The sequence below is a fragment of the Cavia porcellus genome, unplaced genomic scaffold, assembly GCF_034190915.1.
Source record: "Cavia porcellus strain 051 isolate PalLab524CR breed Dunkin Hartley unplaced genomic scaffold, mCavPor4.1 scaffold_19, whole genome shotgun sequence".
NCBI lineage: Eukaryota > Metazoa > Chordata > Mammalia > Rodentia > Caviidae > Cavia > Cavia porcellus.
Genome location: NW_026947502.1, coordinates 56,417,527 through 56,444,159, shown reverse-complemented (window position 1 = coordinate 56,444,159; position 26,633 = coordinate 56,417,527). Strand labels below are relative to the sequence as shown.

Sequence of the window (26,633 nt, the reverse complement as noted above, 5' to 3'; positions counted from 1 at the left end):
CCAAGCTGGGCATGAAGGTCCCACATGCCATTGCTGGTGTCCTTACAGAGAGCTGAACTTTCTGGGTGATGAGCACAGGAGGACACTGGCTTGGGAGAAGAGCCTGCTGGGTAGAATCTGGCCCCAGTCCTTCCTGGGAGGAGGGGTGGGCCAGAGAGTCCCTGTGACCATGTTCAGAGTCATCTCGGCCAGGGATGGAGACTTCCAGCAAAGCCTACAGCTTAGGAACATTGGGAAGGGATGAGGGTTGAGATGCCCACTGTGGCCCTGCAGGATATCCAAGCAGCAGCGGCAGGACTAACTGTAGAAGGTCAGGAGGGGAAACTGCCGTCCTGAAGTTTGCTGCTGTGGAGAGTGGGAAAAAATGTGAGAATAAGAGAAGCTTGGACGGGGTTCGACTCTAAGATGGGATGAAAAATGGAAAATTTGGTTTGATAAAGGGAAAGTAATTGTGTGCATGCCTAGTCTGCCTAATTTTCTTTCTTCTTGACACTTCCCCCAATGATAACATTAATGTGGAGTCTAGAAAAGATTTAGAATGCATAAAAAGTGGATTGATGCATGGGAAAAAGTCCCATAATCCTCCACTGAGACTCAGTTCACATCTGCTCTAGAAACAGTGGTAGCTACGACTCAGTGACCAGCTCAGCCTGGTTCGCCCGTGTGTTTTCTTGTGGTTAGCACTGAAGTGGCTCTTGCTGGGGTCTCCTCTGCCCTTGCCATACAGGTATTGTGGGTCCCACATGTGGCTGTGCGAAACTGCAGGTCCTAGCATGCTGACAGGTCCTGCAGCGTGCGCAGCACAGTCCTTGTTTAGATGGCTGCATTTAGGTGCTGTGTGGAGCCGCTGGGGACCATACACCCTGTGTTCTACCCTTGGGTCCGCAGCTCAGCTTGGGTGGGCACACAGCGCATTTCAGGTGTGGGCAGGAGTCTGGTGTCTCGGCCATTCCCATCCTGTGATTGGACAGCAGAGAGCTGAGGATGGGCTGTCTGCTTCTCCAGGTTGGTTGGTCCCCAAGGTGAGCTGCCTGCCCCACCCCCCCCTCCTGTGAAGAGCTCTCAAAGCCGTGCACGCTGCTGGACGGATGGCTCTGCACTTCTCACTGAGGAGGACATGGAGGGCGAGGGCAGTGGTGTCAGTGCTCACCGTTCTGAGGCTTGTGTTTTCCCCTGGATTCTGTGGCCCTTCAGAAAACCCACACTGCAGCAAGCCTCTGAGATGGGAACCCCGTTTTCCAGGGAGCACACCGGGGTGTTGAGCAGCTGATGCATGCCAGGCACCTAAGTCCAGGGAAGCTGCTGGCCCTCTTGCTGGCAAGACCAGCTCCACTTCAGTATAATGGAAGTGTAGGCTCCTTATGCAAAAGTGACTATAAAGATTTCGAGATGGTAACACCTGAGTGTTAGCCCAGGCCGAGGCCTCCTGAGCTGTGGCTCTGTGCCAGCTCTGTTGCCTGCCTGGGAAGCCAGCCTGAGGCTGGACAGGAGGCCTCATCCCTGCCGGGTCCGCGTGTCCTGGGCTGGGCTATGTTTGGGTCAGCTGCTGCGGGTTCTTGGGGTGGCCTGCCTTCTAGAGGAGCAGTTCCTCTGCCCTTCCCCTTCCTGAGTCCCACACACAAGTGTTCAGGTGGATGCGCAGGGATCTGTGCCTTCATGCTGTTGGGGGTGGGGCTGGGGGCGGTGCCACCCTCTCCTGCTCCGACAAACAGCCTATGGAATCAGCCCCAGCTTCTCACTTGCCCTCTTATAGACTGAGCCTGACGCACAGTCTGTCCAGGGCAGTGATTGGTCTTAGTGCTGCAGACACCATGGTGGTTCCTAGCTTAGGTCCAAGGGGAATTCCTCAGGGGCTTCGTGTTTCTTGTAGTCCTAGGGCACTGGCCACTCTTACTGGACACACCATCAAATTCTTGCACCACACATGCACATTAGTTCTTCATCTCTCTTTCCAGTTCATGTTTGCTGAGCACCTAAGTACCAGGCTGTGTGCAGAGACAGCGTGTGTCTGCACGCTTCCCGTGTCACACTCCTGGGAGGTGCTTGTTGTCACCTCTGCTTGGCAGGTGTGGGAACTGAGGCCCGGGCGGCCCCCACTCTGGACTTACCCAACATCATCCTCTGATCTTCTCTGTTACATACAAGCAAGCGCAGCAGCTTCGGGGGACAAAGGGGGTCCTTGACTCCTGGCTCTGCCTTTTGGATATGTGGCCAAGCTGGTAACTAGCGTAGTTTTCTGCTTGTAAGACAGAGCTAGGATGGTCCCTCTGGGTGGAAGGCATGAGAGTTTAGGGGAGAAGGGTTCAGCGCAGCACATGCCACGTGGTTCAGTGCAGCCTTGTGGTGGTTTGGCTACCACTTTTCAGGTGACCTCAGTGGCTCCGAGGGCCAGGAGCTGTACACAGTCGCAGGGTTCCTTGTGGCAGCTGTTTTCCCCAGGGAGTTTTCATGGAGGTACGCTAATGGTTATGCACTTGTTTTCTTGGGTCCCTTGTCCTTTATTCCTGTGAATCCCTTTGCCCTTGATTATGACTAGAGGAAACCTTTGTGAACCAGAGCAAGACAAGAAAAAATGCCTGGCTGCCATTTGCCAGCCTTAATTAAGCAGTTCCTGGGGTTTGTCTGCTCTCTACTTAGCACTAAAATAAATCCTCCAAATGGCCAGGAGGTTTCCAGGTGACATTGTGTTTTGAAATCAGATAGCCTAGCAGTTTGCATCTTCCTGGATGATTAATGTTGGAACAGCCACAAACATGGTGGGCAAAGGGAAAATGGGGGGATTCAGGCCGAGCAGATCACACCCATTTGGTGTGATGAGTGGGCGAGAAATGGCTGAAAGGACTCACAGCTTCTGCTGTGCTCTGCTCTTGGTGTGGGCAGAGGGTGAAGGGCAGGTTCCGGGTTGTTGCCTGGAGAAGTCCGTGCCTCCGAATGCCCGTGTGGTCTGATGCTTGCGAGGTTTCTATGCATTCTGGCAAATGTCAAGGTCATGAGCAGAACGGTTGAGGGCTTTGGTATGTAGGCATTGGTTGTCAGATTCTGGTGTAATTCTTACTATTTATTAAAGCCTGCCACATGAGAGGACTTAAATAATTCTTCTGACAATACCGAGAGTTTCATGCTGTATCTTTACGCCTCAGGTATGGAATCAGAAGGTTTAGACTCCCACCTGGTAAGGATTAGAAGCAGGAATTCCATACTTTCCTGGAAATCTTGAGCACATATTTGTAGGCTGCCACTTCCTGCCCTAGAAATGTCAAAATTCAGTGTACTCAGTGGCAGGGCTCTGGTTGCAGATGGACGGCAGCTGGCACTCTGGCCTGCAGGGGGCTGAATCCTTGTGCCTGATGGAAGTGACAGGAGCCTTCTATGGTTACAGTCCCTGCAGGGTCTCCGGAAGTCATAACCTTGGCCTGTCGTCCTCTGGAGGATGACAGGAAGTCATCAGACAGCTGTATTGGCCTGCTGGGGGGACACAGAGCAGGTCGTGGGCGGCAGTGTGGGGAGAATGCCCACTGCAGACCTTTCAGGCTTGTCTGTGGATCGTTGGCTGCCACACTGGACTCAGGTGACCAGATTTGAGGTTACAGAAAAGATGATGTGAAATCTTTGCATTTTTTGCAAAGTCCTCAGTATTTAAAAGAATGGTCCCCCTAGTGATTGTGGGTTTTGGGGTTTCCAAGCAGGCTTCTTTTTTTTTTTTGTACCAGGGATTGAACTGATGACCTCCTGCTTGTCAGGCAGGCTCTTAGGCTGCTGAGCTAAATCCTCAGCCTCCAAGCAGGCTTTCATGGAGGGGATGGTTGGGCAGGAGTGAGGGAAGGGCAGTCCCAGAAGAAAAGGAAAAGTATGCATTTCTCAACCAGTTCGTTCCTGATTAGGGCTCCCTGCAACCTGGAACAAGGGGCTGATTCATGTCGGGCAAGGTCTCCCCCATCCTCCGCAGCTGAGCCGGTGCCTCGCAGTGACCGAGGAGGACATTCCATAGTGGTTAGGCTGGGCCAAGCTGCGCAGTGTGTCTGGGGTTCTCCGCCTTCGGTTTATGGCTGTCTCATCTTTTTGGAATTCGCCTTTTTCTCCTGCTTTTCTTTCTGTGAGTGGTAGATTGAGGAGAACACGTGGTCCAACTCCATTAAAAAAAGCAAGGCAAAAAGAACACAGATTTTTTTCTCCTGGGCAGTCATTTGACGTATTTCCGGGCCTCTCTTTTCTAGGGGGTTGGCTGTCAAGGGCTGGGGGCTGTTTATTTGTGCCCAAGTGTGCCTGTCTGCCCTCTGCTTAGTGCCTGTGATTGTAAGATACCCTTCCAGGGCTGTGGTTAAGAGTGTGGGAGAAGCTCCTGGAGAGTCGGCAAAGGGGACACCAGCCTGGGTGATGAAGCCAGAGGTAAAAGCTGGTGCCACCCCTGCTGGGACTTTTCCTGCCTCTTCCTTTCCCACACCCCACTTATCCTGGCCGTGAGCCCAACTGCAGAGTTTGTGAAGCCCCGTCTGATTGCCCTGGCTGTTAGTTGCTCTGTCTCTTTTTGGATCTAAGGCCCTGCTAGTTGCCTGGACTAGGATGGAAGTTGTGATCCTCCTGCCTCAGCCTCTTGGATGGCTGGGATTGTAGGTGTGCAGCACGGCACCCAGCTCTGCCCTGTCCTCTTAGTTTGTGGACGTTTTGCCCTCTTCTTCCCGACAGTGGCTGCCTCGGTCGCTCTGTCTGTTCTCAGGCTCGTGAGCATTTCTGGCAGAGCCCTGGATCTGGGCTCAGGTCATGTTCACAAAGGAAGGAAGGACTCTTCCAAGGGCTGGCAGGGTCTAAGCATCGAAGGAGATGGGGCTTCTGTAGGCCACTGGCCCCTACCTCAGTTGGCTGGAGTTTTGGTGAGTGGAAGCTGCTGCCTGCCTTATTCTAAGGGAAATTCCTGGAATGTTTGGATTCCCCTCTTCACATCTTATGGATAAGGGGAAGACGCCCTGAAATAATGTCAAGGGATGCATCTTGAGGAGAGAACACCTGGGATGGAATTTGTAACTTCACAGCTTGTTAGCATGTGAACCCTGATATGTACTTCTGCAAGCCTCAGCTTCCCCAGCTGCAAAATGGGAGTGACAGTGGTGCTCACCTACTTCACAGACAGTGGAGATGCTACATGCAGGCTGCTGAGTGTGTGTGGGGAGCCCTTAGGGGATGGGCCATGGGCAACTGTTTTCCTAGATGACCTGGACCTCAAGAGCATGGGGCAGTGGAACAGAGGGAGCCGTGACTGTCCTGGAAGCAGTGGTTAGCCAGCTGGAGAGGAGGTGCCTGATGAAAACATCTGCCTGGGTTTTGGAAGCAGATAGAAGCAGCCTTGGTGTATTCTCTTACAGGATATTTGTAAGATTTTCGGTGCACCTGAAGCCCCAGAGAGGGTCGTGGTTTTCTGATGGGTGCAGCTTTGCTTCTGTGCACTACACACCCACCCTCAGCTACTGGCTGGGTGGCTCTGCTCCCTGAGCTGGAGGAGCAGGCAGTGGGGTGTGGAGGTGGGAAGATGCTTTCTGAAGGCTGCTGGGGAGCGCCAGGGTGAGGGAAAGCTGCCTGGGGAGGGGCTCTGGAGCTGCATCTTGTTCCTTCGCAAGCTAAGCAGACTTAGAATCCGCAGCACCTCCTCGGCCTCTGAGCCCTGATGTCCTCATCTGCCGACTAGGGTGAGCCAAGTAGCCTCCTTCCGGTGGGGCAGTGCGAACTCCTGGCCCAAAATGATCCTGTATGCAGCAAGTGGAAAATGGACACAGAAGCCTCATTTCCCTCCTGAGTTTCCAGCTGTCTTCTTTTTCTGATAAATCTCTGTTCCATGCACGATGCATAAAACCTGTATTTGGCAGTTAAATTAAATGGCTTCCCAAGGATGCTAATTAGATTAGTAACTAATAATCATATCTGGCATTCATTTAGTGCTTATTAACCCCTGGGCCATCAAAATTAGATCTCATCTGCTATGTAATTTAATTCCTGTAATCCTAGGAAACAGTGTTGCAATTAGCCCCATTTTACAAATGAGAAAACTGGAACATCAGAGAGGCTGAGTGCTGCATCTGAGGTCACACAGCCCACACCAGCAGCCTGGCTCCAGAGCTTGTGCTATTGGGTGCCCTTCGAGCCTGCCAGGATGGTGTGGGGGAGTGCCGGTTGTGACTTGTCATTTGCATGGGGTCCAGGTAGCAGAAGTCTTGGTAAGGCTGTCCTGCCCAGAGAAGCTGGGGAAGGGATGGGAAAGGATGGGGGATGTGGGCTTTGCCTCGGTTCCCTGCAATTTGCCCATCTCCGTGGCTGGGAAGTCCGGACCTGTGATACTCATCCCCTCTCCCTGTAGGCATGAAGCACCTCAGGTCCTGCGGGAGGCCAGGCAGGTTGCAGTGTGGCCTGGGCGGCGTCTGCTGTGCTCGGCAGCCTGCATGCAGCTCCTGTCTGATTCTGTACCCTGGGCGCACGGCCATGTCCTTTGCTGTGGCACTGCTTTCTTGGGCCTGTGACAGTTGAGTTGACCCAAATGGGATGGACAGCCCTGGACTTGCGGCAGTGCTGCAGTGGGTGCCCTGCCTGCCCAGCTGCCCATGATCACCTGGCCCTGCAGAGATGCCATAGGTGCTGCTTCGGGCCATGAGGGGTGGGGGCCACCGTGCTGGCCACTGGGCAGTGAGGCTGGAGGTCTTTAGGGATGAGGACACAGGCCACTGTCCTCCAGGGTTGGAAAGTGAGACCTTGCAAGGGTGAGGAGCCTGGCGAAGCGTGGAATGCTGCCAGCTGTGGGCGGTGGTGTGATCCTGCCCCAGCCCCCGGGCCTCTCTGTGCTGCAGGGGCCTCCCCGACATTTGCTGTCATGCCCAGGGGCCAGTGCCGTGAGTAACATCTTGACTCCTTTGGGCTCCGGCCCTTTCTATCTTAGGTGAGGTAAGGGAAGGCCAAACAGCTGTTCGTTCTGCGAACTGTTTTAACTGAACCTGACCGCAATGAGCGAGCTGGTGGGGCTTGGTCGTCAGGATAAAGAGTGGGTGCGGTTCCATGTGGGCAGTCAGTGCAGTGCATGGGGTGGGCGGACAGGGGAGCCCGATGTGGGGGAGCCCTGGATTTGAGTAACCCTGTTAGGTGAACCTTTGGGTGCTCCTTTATTGAGAGGACATTCATTTCCCAGAGCCCATGTATTATCCCACAACTCAGGCATCAGGAGTGGGATTTCAGCTCGCCTTGTAGAAGCTGCCACGGGACACCCAGAAGCACAGGGAGAAGGCTGTTTGTGTTGCTGACAGTTGCATCATGGCAGGTGGTAAGCTCTGAAGTGCTGCCTGGGCATCTTCCAGATGGGCTGTGTGTGCTAACTCATGAAACACACTCAGTACCTTCTGAGATATGTGCTGTTGTTACCACTCCCATTTTACAGACGGGGAGATTGAGGCTCAGGAAGGTGTTAAATAATCTGCCTGAGACCCTTGAGCAAGTGACAGAAGTGGGGCTGGATCCCAGAGCTTTCTGCCCTGAAGGCAGCAAACTTTCAGTGAGCAGTCACATCTCCGCTGTCCTTTGCCACTCTAGTACACAAGTTGGATTGTCCTCCTTGTGACAGGTGAAGAAAGACCAACTCTGGGTGGTTAAGGAATTTGCTAGAGGTGGGAAGTGCTGACCCTGAGTTGGAGCCCTAAATATCAGGTTATGACTGTTACACGCTTGCCCTGCATCCCTGCTGACACTGACAAAGAGGTTCGGGTCACACCCTATCACCTGTTCCTTAGCTGTCCTGCCCCGGTGTCCTGTGGCCCTGGGCCTTCTGCTGCACTGTCCTACTGTGTCCTCATCAGGTCAAGCTCAGTGTCCATTCTGTGTCTGCACCCAGCACCTGGCAGTCCCAGTGGGGTCCCCTGAGACCTGGCCACATCCGGTGTCCCCTAGGGTTGCAGAGTTTGAGGTTAATCCCCACCACGGTGGCTCCAGCCTCTTTGGTGACAGGGGAGACCCCATGGAGGCACATCATCTTGGGTGGGTCCAGGACGCTGAGGGGAGGTCTGCATTCCCTGTCAGGTGTTGGCAGACCCTGCCACGCAATGTGCGCCAGTCCACACCCGCTTCTATCCCCACTGTGAGCCTTTCCTCTTCTCCAGCTGCTAGGGAAATGGAAAACAGCTGCTCATGCAGTCCTTGAAAGATCTAGCTAGGCAGTGTGTCACAGTGTAAGTGGTCTTAGGTCCCTGGCAGGCTTTGTTCTGTGCATCTTGCTTTCATGATCCCCAGGACCCTTGCAGCCTCTGCAGGAGAAGGATTGGTGCACCTGAGGGCTTTGTCCACCTGGCCACGTGTTGCAGTCTGCGGTCCAGGGCCCGGAGGACCTGCATCTCTGTGGCCTCTGCTGTCCTTAATGAAGAAATTGGAGGCCTCATTTGCTTTTGCTGAATCCTTGCCCAATGCTCCTTTGGGCACAGAAGCCCAAAGAACTCAAATGAAAGCAGTAAAGGAATGCACTTCCTTCTGGGGTGGTGTGGTGTCTAACAAGTGCCTGGAAGGAAGATGCTTGCCATCATTGTCTGTAGGGAGTTGCAAACTAAAGCCAAGAGATCTGGCTCCCTGGATTCTCACTGGGATGACCGTGATCATCAGCACAAAGACAGCAGAAGATAAGCGTTGGTGAGGACGGGAGGAAGTTGGAGCCCTGGTCCTTGCTGGTGGACGCGTACAATGTGCAGCCTCCTGGAAAAGCATTTGCTGGTTCCTCAAGATAATGCGAAATGAGTGTATGACTTAGCTCTCTGCTTATGAGTGTCTATTCAAGGGAATTAAGAGCTCAGGTCTGTGCAGAAACTTGTACGCAGCATTGGTAGCTGCAGGGTTCATGGCAGGCAGAGTTGAAATGACCCCTCGTCTGCTGTCTGTTGCTGGCAGAGAGGATAAACACCTTCAACCAGCTGTGGGAAGGAGAAGCACCAGGGTCCACAGTGCTTGGGAGAACCTGGGAACCCCATGCTGTGTGGAAGGAGCCTGACTCGGGAGCTCAGGTGTGCAGTTTCATTTCTATGAGCTGCCCAAAACTGTCAACTCTACGGAAATGGAAAGCCAAGCCTTGGTTGTAGGGGGCGGGGATAAAGAGTAATTGCTTAATGGGTATGAGCTTTCATTCTGGGGCAGTGAACACGTTAGAGCTAGAGAGAGGTGCAGGTTGTTCAGTACTATGGGTGTGCTAAAAATACCCCTGGATCACATACCTTCAGGTGGTTAATTCGGTGTTACATAAAGCAAATAGCAGTGCAGTCATAGATCCCTGGGGCACCGAGAGGAAGTGAGGTACATGCCAGTCACCTCAGATACTGTCCTTTGTCCCCTCCAGATCTGTCAAGAAGGTGTGGGCCTGTTAGCCCCACTTCACAGATGGGGCAGTTAAGGCTCAGTTATAGCTTATAGTGTGGCTTTGCTGGAGTGGCCCCAGGGTTGGTCAGACTCTGAGACCTGCTTTGCTCACTTTTCTGAGTTTTCAGCTCACAGCTCAGACCACTCTGGCTTTGCTTGGCTTTGCATCTTTCTGTTGAGAACAGTGCTAAGCACCCAGGATGCAACACCTGATACTTGAGAGTTCTGCTCCGTGTCTCGTTGTGCAGTGCGATCCCAGTGCTTTCCACATGTCCCAGCCCTCAGGGGCCCATCCCACCTTGGCTACCGGAGAAAACAGGAGACGAAGGTCACTGTTGTACTGTGTGATCATGGTGCCTCAGTTTCCCTAGATGTGCAGAGGGCAAGCATGAGAACGCTGCTGGCGTCTTCCCTAGGGTGGTTATGAGGATAATGTGCATCCTATCCAGGCAAGGGCTTGGGTACCGTAAGAACACTGCATGTGTGCCCGGTGTGCATGGGTGGTTCATAGATGCTCTGGCCTCAGATCACATTCTGGCTGCTGCATACTCAGCAGAAAGCAGGGCCTGACTCCCCAGTCTGGGCCAGTGGTCTGTGCTCGGTGCTCAGTCATGATTTGTTGCATGCACAAGTGGATGAGTGAGCAGCAGGCCATCGATGATCTGATTGTGGGCTTGGTCAGGGATCAGAGGAGATTATTATCCTTTGTATGTGCTCAGCCCAGAACCAAGGGCAGAGCAGGCTGTCAGGAAATAGTTGTGGAATGATGTGTCTGTATTTTCATAACCAAGTGGGAAACAGTGAATTCATTCCAGGCTTTGGAAAGGGGCTGCTTTTTCTCTCATAGCAGAAGTTACTGCAGGAAGCCAGGAGAGAGAGAGTCCCCAGGCTCCACCCTGGTGAGAGGTGCGTTCCAGGGCAGAAGCAGAGGTGGGCGGCATTCCTGGGGGGAGCATGGGCTGCTGCCTTGACTTGGCCTGTAAAAACAAGAGCCCTGTGCGCTTCCCTCCCTGGAACCCTCTCCTGAGCTCCAGTTCTGACGGTGGTATGGATTCCTCTGTCAGCAGCCTGTGGTGTCACTGTGGAGTCTGTCCGCTTCAGTCTGTTATACGGACAAGCTTTGCTTGGCTTTGCATCTTTGTGTTTTTTCTTCATCTAAGGTTTTTTCTTCTGCAACGTAAGAAGTGCAGATGAGATTCAGAGGTTCTCTCCTGTGCTCCTTTTGGCACCAGAGTCCCAGGATCGGGGCATCTGGGACTGGCATATTTGACAGCCCTGGTTGCAGTCCTCTCGTCCTCCTTCCCTTTCCTACCTGTGCCTGCATCCATTTAGCTACCTACCTTTGTGCCAAGCTTCTCACACACTCATCTGGCTGTCTTTCCATCCATCTACCCAGCCACCATCCATCAAGGCAGCCACATGCCCACTCATCTGTCCATCCATCTGCCCTGTGTCTATCCATACACCTACCCAATCACCTACCTCCTTCTTTATTAACAGGCCTGGTGCTCAGTCCTGAAGATACAGAGCAGACAGAGCCTGTCCTTTCGGGCTTAGGGCTCAGAGTCAAAATCAGATGTTCTCAGTGCTGTGATTCAGAGAGGCACAGGCTGCTCTGCTGGCCACAGAGGAGGCCGCTGACCTCTCAGGATTCCTCTAATGAGGACACAGCCTGCTGTCGCGGGGCCTCCAGGACAGGGGAACAGTAGCAGTGGCCTCAAGCGGCCTCTTTGAGCCACAGGAATCTGTGATGTGGGGTTTTCAATTGCTGGCTTTGCTTCAGGAAGAGAGAGAGGGAAGAAACAGAGGAACTGGTTAGCGCTCCTGTACATTTAGCTTGTGGTCTCAGACCTCTGCTTCCTGGAGCTGTGGACTGTGTGTGGGAGGTGGGCGGCGGTGGCCTGGCTGGCCCCATGTTCCTGCAGCCGGCGCGGGGATGATGTCTGTTGGCAGAGCCTGCCCTGTGCAGTGTGGCAGCTGGTCTGGACAGACCTCCTCTCTGTCCAGCTTGGTAGTGTCCAGTGGCCCCGGGCAGAGTGGAGCCTGTGTTTCCGAAAGCCTTGCTGGCCCCCAGTGAGGCAACTCAGTGATTCTGAGGGTGACGCTGGTGTGGGTCCCTCCACCCTGTCCCCCACAAGAGCGTGCACAGAGCAGTGTTTCTAATGAGCAACCTCTACTTCCTCGTGCAGATGAAAGGCTGTGCAGAATGGGTAATTTGGGGTTTTCTCGATGAAAGCGCTGACATTTGTGCCCAGACATCGGGCACGCTGCAGTGTAGCCTTTCATCTCTGCTATCAAAGCCCTGCTGTCCTTGGCATGCCTCAGGGTGGCCAGTGCCACCGGAATTGGTACGGGCCAATGGTAGAATGGAGAGGAAATGGTGGAGTGGCCCTGGGAGGCAGTGCAGGGGGGCATGGGGATGGCAGGGCTGAGGCTGGCCGCCTGGTGGAAGGGACTCTGTGGGGTGGGCTCCACTGCGTCCGGCAGGCAGAGCCCTGGAGGTGGGTGGTGCCAGCAGTGTGCCATGTTGGGCTGCTCACCGAGCCAAGGCGGGTGTCTCTTGCCCTCTCTGATCTCTGTCCTCATTTGTCAGTGAGAATAATAAGACAGTGTCACCCCCAGTGACCTCGGCCTTCACAGCTTGTCTTGTGTGTTACTTGCAGCCAGGGAGACCTTCGGTGGTGACCTTGATCTGTGGTCCCATGGGCCCTGTGGGACAGGGGCTTGCGTTATTCCTGTTTCCCATCTGGTACCTTCCGTAAGTGGCTGGGAGTCCGCTGCGCAGGGCGCTTGGCTGACGGCAGCCACACAGTTCGTGGCTTTGTGAGGAGCGTGTGTGTAAAAGAGTGAGTTGGTTGCTTACTTCGTCTCTGCGCAGCCTGGGTGCGTAGCCTTTCCTGGCTGTGTGCGAACCCCGATGCCCACGGCGTGACCCACACACAGTGCCCCTGCAGACTCCTGTAACTGTGCTAAACTGAGTACTCACTGCTGCAGCCTGCTCACACAGCCCCAGGATACGGCTCCAGGGGATCACACAGCCCAGGGACACTCCCTGCAAAGATGGGCAACTGGGCGCAAGGTCCTTTCTGCTGCTGAAAAGGGGCCCCTCCTCTGGGCTCTGACAGAGCAGACCCCTTCCACATGGTAACCCACGCAAGGCCATGCAGTGACTGCCATTGAGATTAGAGGGATTTTGCTGGGATTGCACATGGGTGCCAAGAGCTACTTAGCCTCTACTCTGGAATCACAGCCATGAAGTCTAGGGTGGTGTGGGTTAGTTTCTGTGTTAATGCCACCTGCCATGGACCCAGGGTGGCATTCCATGGCCGTGGGGCATGTGTATACTAGAATGTCACAGGCTGAGGAGCCATGAATTCCCCGTGCACCTCTTTGATGCTGATTATCTCGAGAGACAGAGCGATGACTTCTGCTCAAGTGGGGGGAGGTTCAGGTAATAGCACTTCCTCTTCCTAGCCCTCTTCGGGGGGAGAGGTTATTTATTGAGCTGCATTGACAGCTTGCCTAGGTTTTGGGAGGGAGCTTTGAGGTGTGTTTCCTCTCCATTTCTGTAATCGTGCGTTGTATCTCATGTACGTCCTCTAGTCCGTGGGTCTGGCCCTCCTCTGAGCAGATCCTGGGCTCTGCTGGTCACTGTGGTAAGGGGTAGCGGAAAGGAGGGTCTCATTTCCATGTCCCTTGGAAGAGTTCTGGCCTCTTTCTGAGGTCCCCTACCGTGGTCTCGCCCCTAGTCCACCCTCCAGTAGTGTGGGCCTTCTGGGGATGGTCAGGAGTAGAAGGAGAGCCTCTGAGCCTTCCCTGTGGGCCCCAGACTCGTTTCCAGGTCTCCCCTTTGTTGCTGCCTGCATCAGCAGTGTGGGGGTCCCCGGATCTTACCCATTTGCTGGGAGACGGGGGTGGGCAGGTCACACTTCCTGGCAGTCAGTGAACATGAAGACATCTTCAGACAGGCTCAAATCCAGGCCCCTCGCCTCCACTTATCTGGCCTTTACTCTTTCCCAGGTCCCAGCAGGTCACGGTCCAGTTTCCAAGGGGCTCCTTTACATCCGTGTTCCTGCAGGCCCAGATCCACTCACCTCTGACGGTGATCAGAGCAGCACAGCAGCTGCTCCTAATGCACCCATGCGGCTCCCTCCCCAGCTGCATCCGTGCTGTGTCTTCCCACTGCCAAGCAGCCGGGTGAGCCCTGGCCTCCCCTACAGTGCAGGGCTAAGAAGACCAGCATCCCAGGTATAGATGTGGTCTGCTTCTTACTAGCTGATGTTAGCACCTATTTTCGAGGGTGATCACAAGTGTTAGAACAGGTAACACACGTGAAAGTTCCGCAGCAGCATATGGTAAACACTTATCAATCAGTGTTAACTATCAATACTGAGGCTTGTTACTTGTGTGTTGGCTAACAGTTGTGTCGATGCCTAAATATTATATAAACTGTTGAAAATTGAGTTTAAGTTAAGTTTAAGAATCTTATTACCCTGTGAGAATTAAGTTTAGTACTTAGGAAAGAATGAATAATATTGATTTGCACAAAAGTTGTCACTGAATTATTTAAAAGTACAAAATAGGAAAAACTATAAAAACTGTAAGGAGTCTGTACCCCACATGCTTTACCACAACCAGGTTTGGAGCCCTCTACAGAGGCTGAAAGCTTGGTGTGGTGATGTGAGTCTGGAGTCCCAGCTCTGAGGGAGGCTGAAACATGACCAATCTCAAAGCGGGCCTGAAGACAGTCCTGCTCTGCAGCTGGTGACAGAATGTTGAGGCATCGGTACCTTTCGTGGTGGTCTGATTTTTCTATGAAGTGACGTTGGTGAAGTAGGATAATATGCTCATTCTCTCTAAGACGGATTAGTTACTCTTGATGGTGGATTTTTCTGCGATGGGCAGAGGGTTTTTGGAGCTGCCTTAGTTGCTTTTCTTATTGCTGAGACAAAGTACTTGACACCTAGAGTTAAGGAGAAAAGGTTTATTTGGCTCATGGTTTGTAGAGCTTTCAGTCCTTACTCGGCTGGCTCCAAGGCAGGATGGCAGGGCAGAGGGGCATCGCAGAGGAGAAACAGTGCATGGCGGGCGGAAGGCAGCAAAGGAAGCAAGGGACCATAGCAGCTTCTTTCTGCCCCTTTAGTACTCTATTGAGGACACTGGGATGAGGGCAGTACCAAACCGATCGTTGGACTGGTTCAGTAAGCACTCAGCCTAGCACCATGGAAGCTAGCATTGCCCCGTGAGTCACACATTCTAGATTCAGTCACCTATGAAAAAGTCCCATCTCTGACTGCTTGAGGCTTCAAGGGGACATCTAGACACAGCCATAGCAGGGTGTTTGGACCGTAAAACCTTCTGAGACCTCCTGGTAACTGACAAGAGGGTGCAGTGAGAGGGAGCAGAGTAGACACTGATCCCGTCCTGGGCAACCAAAGAGGGAGCAAAGTGTGATGTGCTTGCTTTTCCAGGGAGAGTAGAGAGAAGGGACCCCAAAGACTGGCAGACGGATTGGTCGGGGGCTAGGGCCCTGATAGTGGGACCAGCAGGCAGCAGAGGAGAGGAGGCTTCCAGTAGCAAGTGGCAAAGGCAACCTGTCATCCTGGCAGAAGCGTGCAGCTCCAGAAGGCTGCACAGAATGGTCCTTTAAGGTGCCAAGGGAGGCAAGGGAGCTGCTGTGTTGGGTAGAATATACACAGAGATAGGCCTGGATGCCAGGGTGCTCTGCACGTAGCCCCGTGGTGCAGCACCCTGGGAAGTTACAGCTTTGCATGTGACAGGCTGCATTTTATAACTTCTGCATGTGCACAATATAATTGGATTGTTGCTTTGTAAACTCAGATAAAATACTCTTATCATTCCTTCGCTCCTTTTTTCCAGATGAAGGCTCGTTGACCAAGTGAGAGTAGAGCCAGGCAGCAGGTGCTGGCTGTTTGCTCTGCAAGATAAGGCATCCCCTTCCACACACTCTGGGCACCCGCAGGCCAGACGTGTTCTCCCTGTTCGGGCCTTCCTGTAGGCGGCTTCCCTGCCAGTTGTGTTTCTCCTAGGGTGACAAAGACCTCTCCCACCTCCTGTCTTCCGGCCCTGCCCAGGTCTGGCTTCTGCTGCCTTCTCTGTCCATGGCTGTCCTCCTCCCTCATACGCACCTCTCTTGCCTGCACACCCCTATCCCATGTGTAGCTTTCATGAGGATTTGCATATGTGTCTGCTCACTGTGTGGCCAGGATACCCTCGTGTGTCCACAGCTGTGTCACCCACATACACAGAAAGGAAGGCAGCAGATGCAGACGTGGTCCTGCAGCCCAGGGCAGGGCCTCCCGACCTCATGCAGCTCAGGGCCACCCTCTGCCTCTTTTCTAGGACCCATCTGTGGGGCTCTGGGAGTGAATGCTGGTGACACTATCCCTCTGGGTTAGGGCCTATAGAGTGGCCAGTCCCCGAGGGACTCGAAGCCCACAAGCTGTGGAAGCATCAGCCTGCAGCTCTTTGCCTCATGTTGTCCCAGCGGTGCAGACCTGGATGGGCAGTGCTTTTGTAGTTTGACAGGGACATTTCCTCACCTTGTCTCACTCAATCTTACAACGCATCTCACTGCTGTCTCAGTCGGGCTTCCTCTCATTTCATGTTTGGGTCAGCGAGGAGGAGAGACTGGAGTTGCCCAGGGTCGTGGTCAAATGAGTTTTAGAGCCCAGGACCAGCTTTGTAACCATTGTGGGAATTGTGATGCGATGCTCTAGAGTTCATTGCACTTGGTGCTCAGAAGCAATTCTGAAGGTCATCGGAGGGAAACTGAGTCAGGTAAATGCCAGGGCTGTGAGGCTCCTGGATTGGTCTCTGTCCAGCTCCGACAGAGACCAGAGGGTGTCACAGGTGTCCTCTGAGGGTAGTCCTGGTCTGCGTGCATGCTCACTGCCCTGGCTAGTCCCCCATTCCTCAGCAGGGATCCTGCCCGCATAGGCGTGCAGTGAGTCCTGTGGTGGGGGACATCGCCCGTGAGCTCCCTGTCTCAGATCCTGTTCTTGGTCTGCTCCTCAGAGCGAGAAAGCCCTGAGCTTCGGTGAAGCCAGGCAGGAAAGACTGAGCGCACCTGCCCCGGGGTGAGTGAGGTGGAGAGGGGGAAGTTGGAGCCTGAGTGCAGTAGCTGGGTCCTGGTCCCCGAGAGACCCCTGTGTGCCTTGTGTGCATCAGCTGTCACTGCATTGTTTCCTGCATAGGGCTTCCCAAGTGCTGATTGAACATTAAACAAACAGTGACTGCTTTATAAATATTTAACTCCCACTGTTTGGGAATGAATGGCTTGGGGCAGGAGACAAATAAGCTCCTGGCTGTCTGCTGCATTGTGGCATCAGAGAGGAAGTCAGAGCTTTGGGGCAGGAACAGTGTGGCTTCTCTCCTTACCCCTTCCGTTTTTTTACCCCCTAGTATTGAGGATTGAACCAAGGGAGTTTTTTGCCTGGAGCTACATTCTCAGTCCTTCGTTGTTTTAAATTTTGAGATAGGAACTCACTAAGTTGCCTGGGCTGGGGTCCAATTTGCGATCCTCAGCCTCCCAGAGTGTTGGGATTACATTTTCGAGGTTCCCTTGTAGCATCTGTGGGTGAGTCCCTCATTCTTCACTGTGCTGGACAGGTTCCTGCAGTGTGGACCTGGCCGTCTGGGGACGTCAGAACCTCACTGAGACATCAAGATGCGGCTGACCCAGTATCGTTCCATGAAGGCAGAGCGGGATTCCACAAAGAAGGGCATCTGCCAAGCAGGGAAAGATGTGGAAGGTCATCGTGGAAGCCTGGGGCGGTGTTAAGCTTGTGCAGCAGATACACTAGGAATGCTTGCTCAGCACTTCCTGTGCTGGGCACTCTGCTAGGCACACCTGCCAGCTCAGCAGCAGTGTCCTCTCCTGGGATGGATGGTCCCAGACTCTTCTCTGACTTAGACTTTCTTGGGGTAAGAGAGTAATTTTGTGTTCTCAGCTGCTCTTTTTTATTTCAGACAATCGCCTGCCAGCCGCTGAGCTCCCTCTGGCTGTTTTCTCCAGGGCGTCCCTCCAGATGCAGATGCACCATGCACTCCTTGGAGGGGCCGAGGCTGCAGGGGGTTCTTGAGCTGGGGCAGGCAGAGTGTGCAGGAAAGGCTAGGAGCTGGGGCCGCCACCTTCCTGCTCTTGTGGTGCGACTGTCTCCCTGTGACTCACTGGAGTGGACACTGTGGGAGCCCGCTCAGGTCCTGGCAGATGGACCGGCACACTCATCCCCGGCTGCCACAAGCCCCAACGGTCCTCTTTTTGGAGATAAGCTGCATTCGGGAAGTTGCTCACCAGTGCCCCAGCCAAGGCTGACTCAGGGGTGATGAGCTGCCTCTCGCTTCAAACCCCAGGGTCTCTGAGGTACCTCTTGTGCTCCCCCAGTATGAAGTAGGTCCATCCCCCTCCTTCCATGACACACACGCACGTGGATCTGTCCCTGCGTGTCCCAACCACAGGCACTCCCTGCTAACCAGTCCACCCTGGTGCTGGTGCCCCCAACAGCCCCCACCTGCTTTCTCCGTTCTTGGCTCGGGGGAGTAGGAGTGGCTGCATGTGTTGTCTTTACTTTCTTGATTTCTTGATTTCCAGTCTTTTCAAGCTCATCAGATGCTGGAAAGGACTGTGCTGAATCTCCCTCCTGGCTCCAGCGCTCTTCCCCACCCTCAAGCCCTCCCTCTCTGCATTTACTCTTGAGCATCTTTTCCTGTGCTCTTGTGATAGTGACCTCTGCAGCAGGCAGTGAGGTCTTGGGAGCGCTCTGGCCTTGCTGCCAAACAAGCGTGGCTCTGACGCTCCGCAGTGACTTGTGACAATGCCTTCCCTGGACTTCTCCTTTGAGATCAGGACCGTTATTTCTGTTCGCATCACGGCTGTGGCCATCAGAGAGAACTTGGGGCTGTCGTGCAATGATTAGAGCAGTGGGTGCTTGGCCCACAGCACCCAGGAAAGACCCAGACTCCCTTGGGCCTTCGCCTTATCAGCCACGTGCTGTCCTACATCTTGGCCCTTTGCTGGTCTTATTGCTTGTGTCCATGTTATACCAAGTTGTTCTTCCTTTTTCTCTCTGCTGTCAAAACCCCCTTGAAGACAATGTTTAAGTGCCCCCTCCCCTGTGAAGCCCTCCCGGTCACCTCTAGTGGGATCGATGCTTCCCAGCTCCGTGGTGCAGAATCTGTGTGACCTGCTTTACTACTGTGCTGACTCAGGAGTGTGGGTGCATGGGGAGGGTTGGTGAAACAGGAGAGTGCTCTAGGGTCTGATAGACAGACAGACACTAAAATCTGGGCCTCACTTACTGACTCAGCTTCCCTAGGTGTCACTGGTAAGCCCTGCAGGCCACCCCACCCAGTAGCCCTGCACACAGGCAGGTGCTTCTGTGGCAGTGTCCGCTGCATGACCTAGCACTTTGGAGACCAAGCAAACACAGGACAAACACAGGGTGTGCGTAAACACAGAGATAAGCATACATGAGTGTGCACAGAGCTGCCTGACAGACGCTCTTCAAAGGTGTGTGAGGTGGGAGGTCTGCTGCCTCTTCTGCTGCCATGGGGGACAGGACGCATCCTGGCTCCTTGTCAGTGGGGATTCTCTGCTCCAAATGTTGGTCAGGCTCTGAGCCTTCATCCATCCCCCCACTTCCCTGTAGAATCATTCCTAAAAGAACCCTGCAAAGACTGCCTGGCAAAGTGTCTCCCCAATACCTGATCACTGTCGTATCTGATCGAGTTTGCCACCATTCCCTCTCTTAGATGCTGTCAGGAAGAATCCCATTGGGCCAGTTAGGCAGGAGGCCCCCGGAGAGTTGTCCTTGGGACTTTCACTGCCTGGACCCCTAGCCTGCTCCTCACTGCCTCTTGGTCCCCCTTTTAGGAGTTGAGTCCATCCTCGTGCCACTGCAGAGTCCTATTGCTGTGGTGCCTGCACTTCTCACCATGGCCTTAATAAAGTGCTTTACCATCCTTTACCTAATTCCCTGGGTTCTTTTCTCTTCACTGCTGCCTCCCTCTCCTCTTGCCAGGGCTTGGGTCCAGAGAGCTGAGTTGAAAGGTGGACAGAAAGGACTATCGTGCCTCTGAGAACAGCACCTCAGCTTGATTCTGAGGTTCAGTCACAGCAGAAGAGTTCACTGCTAACCATCCTCTCCCCATCTCTGCTCCCCACAGGGGCGCCTCAGGCCAGAGAGAGGTGACCAGTCTGTCTGGGCCTGTCCCTGCCTCCGCCACGCCTCTGTGTTTGACCCACCTCCTTCTCCCTTTGAAGGGTCACAGAGCAGCTCAGGCCTGGCCGCCGCCATGGCTGCGGAGAGGGGCCGAGAATAAGCCTGTGTCCGGGGCAGCTCTCCAAGCATAGCAGGGCTGGGCTGACCTTTAAATAGCCGGGCTCCTGGCCACTCAGTTCCTGGAAGTTTGAAGAAAGTCGGTCTTTCAAGTGTTGGGACTCCAACCTCAGGAAAGATCCCTGTGTTTGCAAAGGCCATAATTTACCGCTGCTTTTGCTCTTCATGAGATGTGGCCATGCGGCCACTGGGAGCCAGCATGCCAGGGTTAGGAGGGAAAAATCCTCAAGTATTTTAATATACCCCTACTTAGAAGCAAGATAAACATATGTATTGTATTTTGCGACGGGCAGGGGTGGGGGCAAAGGAGAGGCCTGGCATCGCATGAAAGGTCTTTTTAAACTGAACTCTGAGACTTTTCTTTCTTTCTTTTTATTTGTAAGCAGAGTCGGCGTGAACGGCCGATGCCAGGACCCACTGGGCTGTGTGGAAGCTGTCGTTGCTCCCCAGCCGGCAGACTCCTAGGTCCCTCCCTGAGCCATAAACCACCCCCTGCCAGCTTGCCGCACCCCATTAAAAACGATGAAGGGAGCCTTGTCATCACCCTTGACTTAGGTGGCTTCCCTTCCTCCAGGAAAGCTTCCCTGACACTTGCTTTGCAATTAATTATGTGAAGGAAGAAAGTTTACAAGGATACAGAGCAGGCAGAATCTAGCCGTGAGCGACCTGAAGCTACAGCCTTAGAATTGTGCCCTGAAATCCCCAGAAGAGTCAAGGTCAAAAGCATGGAAGGAAGTGTGGTTCCGGATGGAAGGAAATGGAGACGTGAGGACCTGGTGTGGTGCTCGGGGCCTGGCAGCCGTGGGTGCTTGAGTGGGGTGCTGGTGTGAGAGGTTGGCTGCCCGCAGGGGTTGACCCTCGCCTTCCTGTGGAACACGGGCCCCAGGGGCTTGGCCCGACTGAGCAAGTCCACATACAAAGACTCTGGCCTGAGGAGGCGTGGGGCAGCCGCTTCCTCCCATATGACCTGGTAAGAAGAGTTTGCCCCACACAGCCAGCTTTTCTACATTTTATGTGTATTTCACAAAAGTAAACAAACGAAGAGTCAACCAGTTGTATGTGGCAATGGGTGAGGAGACTTGTGGGGGTTAGGAAAATAAAGCTGAGCTTGAATTCTGACTTCTTGAGTTGAACTCAGGGATTGATGATAACCAGAGAACCCAACCTGTCTGTGCCTTGGTTTCTTCTTTTTTCAAAATAAAGGCTGTGTGCGAGAGAGAGAGGAAAAGAGAGACAGACAGACAGAATGGGCTGGGGACATAGCTCAGTGGCACAAGTGCCTGCTTGGCAAGTGCAAGGTCCTGAGTTCAGTTCCCAGTACTAGAAGAGAAACGAACAATAGATAGATGCAGAGAGAAAGTAAAGCCCATAGGGGGTTGTCAAGAATAGGTGTAGGGGTGCCTCAGAGCACCTGAAGGTGCTGGGTTACGGACATGAGAGATTTCCCATGGTGCTATCTCCACTGTTGCTGTGGCCCAGCTGCAGCCTGAGTAGATGCACAGACCTCACGGAGGACTCAGATCCCGGGCAGTGTGATCTCCATCCTACTCACGGCACCACAGGCTGTGACCACGCGACGACTGGAGTGCATTTTAATATTCTGCTAAACATAGTTAATATCGTGCTATATTTCCAGCAAGAACTGCATGTTTATTTCCACATTTGTCTCTTCCGACAGCTGTTTCCTGGCAGCATCTTTGTCCGTTTCTTTTCCAGGGAGTCGGGGGACATGGCTGCTTGGCCCCTCCTTCATGTGGCCGTTGGACCTTGCATTTCATTGATTATCTTGATCTGGGGTGCACAGTGTTCCTCTTGGTGGCCCCAGCCGGCACATGGGTGAAGGCTGATTCTGTGCAAAGCTGTGGCTTTATCCTGGTGTGTGATGACTCGGTTTATCCTCAGGGGCCCGGGGAGTGAGGAGAACTGAGTGCCACAGCCAGCTAACTGGTGGGCACTGACAGAGCGAGTTGGGATGTATGAGTTATTTCATGCCAAGCACTGCGCCAGGCAGAGCTGTGCCCGCCCTCTCCACCACCCTAATAAAGCCACTGTTTACGCAGCCTGGAGGGGCTCGTGGATGTTTTTGCCAATCCCCAAATACGGCCATGGCCAGAAAGTGAGAGGGTGCTGTTGTGTAAGGCTGTGAGCTGGTCCCCAGACAATGCCACTTCCTTGCCTGGCCGTGTGTGACTGCAGAAAACCGGTGACTCATTTCCCTTGGAAAACTCGGCAGGGCCACTTTGCCCTGCTTCCTGCTCCTGGTCCCGGGAACAACACTTTGGAGGCCTGGCCTTTGGCAGGGGCTGGTCTGGGACATGGGTGGCAGGACCCGCATCTCTGTGGGGAGGGGCACGCATTCTCAGCCCTGCTCCGGTGGGGACCGCGTCACTGGTGCGAGGAGACCCCCAGCGGTAAGCGGCAGGTCTGTGTAGGGCCTGCCTCCTCCTCTCCTCACTGCCTGTCTTCACCCGGAATGTCTGGGGCGGGCCCCTTAAACAGGGCCTCGGCAGTGCAGGGGTCTTTGGACAATTTTGTGCTGCTAGAAAAGAACATGAGAGCTCGGTCAATTTGTGAGGAACAGGAACTTATTTCTTACAGTCCCGAGGCTGAGGAGCTGGAGCCTGGGAGGCTGCATCTGAGGGCGCCTTCCCAGTGTGTTTTGACCTGGCCAACTTGTCGAGAGAAGGAGACCAGAGAAGCGAGCCTACTTTTATAACAGATGCACTTGGGACTCCCAGGAGGGCAGCTTATTTATCCTCTCTGGGAGAAGAGAGCCCGCAGGACCCGTTCGTCTCCTAAAGGCCCCCTCCTTTCATTGCTGTCGCATTGCTGTTAAATTTCCAGCATGAGAACCTTGGAGGACAAGATCAAAGCACAGCAGAGACCGTGGTGATCATGGTGTTTCTTCCTTTCGTCCTGGCTGCAGAGTGAAGGCAGACACGGAAGGAATCAGATCCCTGTCCTCCTCATCCAGTGTCCCTTAGTCTTTGGTTCCCTGCTGTGGCTACTGAGGCCTCTGATGACCACCCTCTGGGCTCGCAGGTCAGAGCAGCTGTTTGTGGGCACAGGGTCCGGTGAGTGCTGAGCTCCAGCTTTGCCGCACGCACCTCTGAGGTACCTACTTCAGAGGCCAAATGGATGAAAATCACATATGGGCTCTGCTGTCTCAGTAAGCTTGGACAGATACCCACGTTGCTGTCTGTATCCATACATAAGCACACACACGTGCGTGCATAGGTGTACACATACGGTGCCAGTGGGCATTTTGCCTGGCTATATCCACATTTCATTTCTTCTATTTATGGTCTACAGTGGGTTGTTAGGAATCAGGGATTTATGTGAAATAGTTTGGACCTTCATTAGCTGTTCTTTCCGTGGATAATTTTATGTTATGCTTCCAGCTGCCGTGCAGATTGGTAGCATCACTGCTCCTTTATAAGCGGAAACGACCCCATTAGGGTGCTCGGATTCACTGCTGTTGTTCATGGGCCTCTCATGTGCAGGACACTGCTGTGTCCTGGGTTTATCAGGAGGACGCGGAGTTGATCTCTGCTCCCCTGGAGAAAGATGCAACGCCCTGGGAGCGTGCCTGAATGATATCCCTTGGCGAGCAGAGATCCCATGTACGTGATACGCACGAACTGGAGACAGGGAGGTGCAAGGAGGGACTGACTTCAGTCAGGAAGAGCCAGGGATGGGATGGGCAGACCCTAGAGAGCTCTGCTCGGTGGCCACTCAGAGGCAGGGTCGGTCTGCTAGTCCGGTCCTAGTGCTGCACCCTTGCTGCAGCTTCTGGCGCAGCATGAGGACCCGGCCCAAGGCCAGGTAGAGCTGGGTGCGATCCCTGCTTCTGTGGATTTCTGGATGAGTGACCGCAGGCATCTCTGCTTAGCTTTTCTAAATCTCAGGCTCTTCATCTATGGAATGGGAATGATAAACAGTGTTGATAGAGGCCACAGGATGCAATGGGCAGAGCCAAAGAAACATTTTGGAAGGTGCCAGCCCCAGAGCGACTTGAAATTACGGTGTCTGGCATGGCAGCACCGCAGTTACTGGAATCAGCTCGTAGTTTCTGTTCCCTCACATTGGCAGCCTGGTCCGTGAACAGAGAGCACATCCTTCATACCCACCAAAGGGCAGAGATTCCATGACTGGTGAGGTTTTCTTCAGGCAGACTGATTCTGTTTCATCCTCTTTTGGGGAAGATCTCGCACATTCAATCACTTATAAAAAGTTACTGGTGATGAGCCTGAGGCAGTGCACTTGCCTGGTGTGTGGAAGGCCTAGTGCTATCATCATAAGCCCTCAAATTACCAAGCACCTGCTTTGCCCCAGCTACCTCCCTGCCCACCATCAGGGGTTACTGGAACCCAGGGCCTTTGCACCAAGTTGTGCAGCCCTTTTACATTATTTTTTGTTTTAAATTTAAAATGTTTTAACATTTGCAAAATTGACAGGTTGGGCGTGAATTTGGGATCCTTTTACCTCATCTTCCTGGAATACTGGGATTACAGGTACCATGCCCAGCTCAAGTTGTCTGTTTTGGCAAAGAACAGTTAACAAGATAGCTGCTCTGTGTCTCCTTGAATCCACCGTCAGGCGTGGAGCTGTGGGGACACCAGAAGCCCTCACTTTGTGCTTCATGGTGGGGTGGTGGGGTGGGGCCCAGGGCACTGGATGAAAGGGAGGTTGTCCGAACGTGTCTGGGGTCCTTGGAGTGGGCCCACCAGCGATGGAGGCAGCAGAGATGGCACGCTCTCTTGTCACCCCTAATGTGTCATACCAAGGATGCAGGAGAATGCCTCTCGTGCGTTTTGGGCTGGAAGTTCCTGGCTGGGCCTTCATCTTTCCTTCATGGTATGACGCAGGCTGTCTAGGGATGCTTCCTGCTTTCTCACAAGGCCAGGCTTTTCTCCTTTGGACTGAGGTTCTCCAGTAAGGAGTGCAGGCTGATAGATAAGCTGCTAAATTCCTCCTGATTGTTTGCTGCAGTTTCCTTGAGCTCCTTGGAACTGGGCCAGGATTGATAGTTGCTGATGTTGCTTATAGGTTGCTCCTTATGTCAGACAGGGTGGGGATACAGATAACATTGCAGGCCGTTGTTGTGCTTTTCGTGATGCATGTGTGTGTGCCACTATCCGGCCAAGGCTTCCCAAGTTTCCTTTTTGCCTGCTCCCCTTGCAGGGAAGGAAACAGTATTTATTACCTATGTGCTGTCTGCTTCGGCACAGTAGCGGATACCTTTCCTGTCTGTTTCTTTCTCTGGAGGTTAACATGTTTTCTTAAGTTGAGGGAGGCCAGTTCAGTCTGTCTCTATATGTGTGCCTGTGTGAGTTGTGTGGATGCCTGCTATGTCTGTCTCCTTTCCCAGGTGCCAGGTGAGCAGGGGCTGTGCCTAGCATCTGCTTAAGTCTACTGTGTGCCAAATCCATGAACACCAAGGCAGTCTCCATGGAGCAGGTGATGTGATCCCTGCTGCAGAGGACCAAGTGAGGCTTGGGAATGACAAGGTATCTTGTCTTAGTTGCACAGCTGGCAAATATCAGGGCCATGTATAAATGCTGGCATCTGATTCGCAGCCCAGGGAAGGAAGGCATGTGCGGCCCATAGCACAAGCACCATCTTTGGTTGCATAACCAGAGGAGGTACTTAACCTTTCTACGATTCAGTTTCTTACCTGTAAAATAGAATAGTAAAGGTACTTACCCAAAGAGTCACTGTGAACACCTATCAGTCATGTCCTCCTTATGGGATGTAGTGTAGTGTCCAGTGTGTGGCTGGAGGATGTGTCCTAGCCGTCCTGGCTACTATGATCCTCCTAGTTGAGGTGTATTTGACCAAGCTCTGTGTTCCTAACTGGGAGCTTAAAGCTTCTGCAAGACGTCAAGGGGCCTGTGAGCTCAAGGAAGGGCATCTCATAGGGTTGGCCAAGTGTCCAGTGCAGGCAACTGGGATGAGTGGGGGGTACCTGGAGGCCAGAGTTGGGCAGACAGCGCTTTCTCCAGGTACAGCTAAAGCCCCAGCGTAACCTTGTCTTTGAAGTAAGGCATGCCACTAGCACTCTTGTTTTGCTGACAGCCTTCTCACAGAGGAGGAGGGTATGTTGGGTGTGGCTGCCTGGTGAGAGCTGTTGGTGACTCTGCGCCTCCTTTCTCCTCAAAGGCCAACAGAGGCAGGAGTGCCTCTGAGTTCCTGCAGCTTCAGGGAAAGTCGCTTCCTCTCATGCTTCCAGCAAGCAGACTTGCTTGCAGTCTGCAAGCAGACTTCCTGGGCACATGCCAAGGAACTTCGCTCTGCATTTTGTGCAGAATGTGCCCTCCTGCGCTGTTCCACTTCTGCCTGACAGAGACCTAGACAGCCTGCACGCTCTGCTTGGATTCTGTGGATATGCAGGACCAGGGACATAACACGTGCTTTCACTCTCGGGCCTCAGCAGTTTTGCGCAGGAAGGGATTTGCAGATCATTAAGGAACACTTGTCCACTCCCTACTGTGCGTTTAAGTTCAGACCGAGTCACTAGCCCACCTCACCTTGTCTTGCATCCTGCACCATTCTCATGGGAATTATTTTGAGTTACTGAGTTCATTTCCTTTGCTGTGGGCACCTGCTTTGTCTCCACAAGGAAACTGTACCCACTTAGAGAGCAGAGACCAGATCTCCAGGGCAAGTCATGAGACTCTGGACTGCGTTGCTCAATTCAGTCTTGTGAGCATTGCACCGGGTCATTATCACCCTCAGTTTACCAAGGCCAAGCTCATGGTTCAAAAAGGAAGGATACTTTTTTGTCTTAGTGACAAAGTAACAGAGCTGGGATTTGAACCTGGGATCTCTATCAACCCCAAATCATGACTGCTACAAAACCTGTTCAGACATCAACTTTAGTATTTTTCTCTCCTGGCTCATGTCCTCATT

The 26,633-nt window shown here is 53.4% G+C and overlaps 1 long non-coding RNA gene across 2 annotated transcripts in view; it reads left to right on the top strand.

Annotated features, from left to right (window-relative positions):
- LOC111756028 (uncharacterized) overlaps positions 1-26,633 on the top strand; it is a 143,689-nt gene that overhangs the window by 70,625 nt on the left and 46,431 nt on the right. The gene's annotated exons all lie outside the window — the stretch shown is intronic.